The following is a 1616-nucleotide window of genomic DNA, read 5'->3' on the forward strand; positions in this document are numbered from 1 at the left end:
CTTCTCTGCCCCTTGTTCTGAATGTGGCCTCTTGGCTCATGGGCCACTGTTTTTGCCAAGCTTCTGGGCTCTCGGACGGAAGGCAGGGGTCCCCTGGCAGCACACCCTGGCGGCATGGCCGGGGTTGGGGTCAGGGTCTGAGCTGGGTTCTGAGGGAGGGGTCACGTGTCGGCACCACGGTGTCGCCACCTGTGTGACGTGCACAGATGCTCTGTACCTGTTACCCCACTCCCGCCTCGGCCATCTCCCACGACGGGGACACCGTGGGGCAGGTGACATTGTCAGAGAACCAGGGAGTAGGTCTCTGAACGTGCTCGGTTTGGGGTCCGGGAGCCGTTTCCCACGTTCCAGGGTGATGGGCAGGTAGCCGATGGGCCGATGACCCGGGGAGAGGGGACGTGGGCTCCGCGGGGCAGGGGGCGGGGCACGGGCGGGGACCACGGCACTTTGCTGTCTCTCCTCGTGCGTCATTCTGAAAGTTCGGATTGAGTGTACGGAGATGCTGTTCTCCGAGACCTGGACGAATGATGTCCCACTAGATGTCCGCGTCAAATCCCTGGAGCCCGTGGCTGTCACCCAATGTGGCAGGAAAGGGGATCTTTACAGATCTTACGATGGGGAGGTGACTGGGATTGTCCGGGGCCTCCGAGTGCCATCACCGGTGTCCTTACGACAGGGAGGCAGAGGGACATTATGTAAACGGAAGGGGCCATGTGACCACAGGCAGAGTGATGTGGCCACAAGCCAAGAATTCCCGAGACCACCAGAAGCTGGAAGGGGCAGGAAGGGTCCTCGCCGGGGCTCCCCGGAGGGAGCCGGCCCTGCCCACGCCTCGACTTTGGTCCAGTGACAACTGAAGCGGACTCCTGGTCTCCAGAACTGTGAGGGGTGAGGGAGGAGCGTCCCGGAAGGGGGAGCCGCGGTGTCATGCCTGAGCCAGGAGTGAGCCAGGAGTGACAGGGGACAGCCCCTGGGCGGCTGCCCGGAGGGACGAGAGGGAGCTCGCGCCCGCCCTCCGCGTCGTGGCCTGGCCCCTCTCCGGCGTTTGCCTGAGATGTGTCGCCCTCGGTGCCTCTCTCTCTGCGCCTGCGGGGCGACCCTTGACCCCTAGGCCCTGGCGAGGCCACCAGCCTCCGCTTGGGGGGCGACCGTGAGCAGCTCCGTCGCCCCCATGTCGCACCGTCCGGTGTCTTTGGAACTTCCCTCCCATCTTTTCATTCCGCTCCAGCCACTGCTTCTCCTGGGCCGCGTCTGTCCCTCCGCAAGGGATCCAGGCCGTGTCCAGCGGCCGGAGCCAGGCTGCAGGCCTCCTTCCTCCACGCGCGTCGGCCCCCTGCCCGCCCTCCCTCCCTCCACGGAGAGCGATGGGTGTCCACTCGTCCACCTCAAGACACTCGCAGGTGCAGACTCACGAAGTGACTGTGTCCCCCCTCGGCCACACCGCCAGGAGGCCGCTGGGGGGTGCTGGCCGTGCCCACCGCTCTCCGCTGCACCGGGGCGTCCTTCCGCGTGTGTGTGACCGCGGCAGGCTGCACCGCACGCCGCCCTGCTTCTCCGCCTGCCACGCAGTGTCCAGCTCCCACGTGGCGGGTGGAGACCTCCGTTCTTGTCACCCG

The sequence above is a fragment of the Pteropus vampyrus genome, unplaced genomic scaffold, assembly GCF_000151845.1.
Source record: "Pteropus vampyrus isolate Shadow unplaced genomic scaffold, Pvam_2.0 Scaffold501, whole genome shotgun sequence".
NCBI classification, from domain to species: Eukaryota; Metazoa; Chordata; class Mammalia; order Chiroptera; family Pteropodidae; genus Pteropus; species Pteropus vampyrus.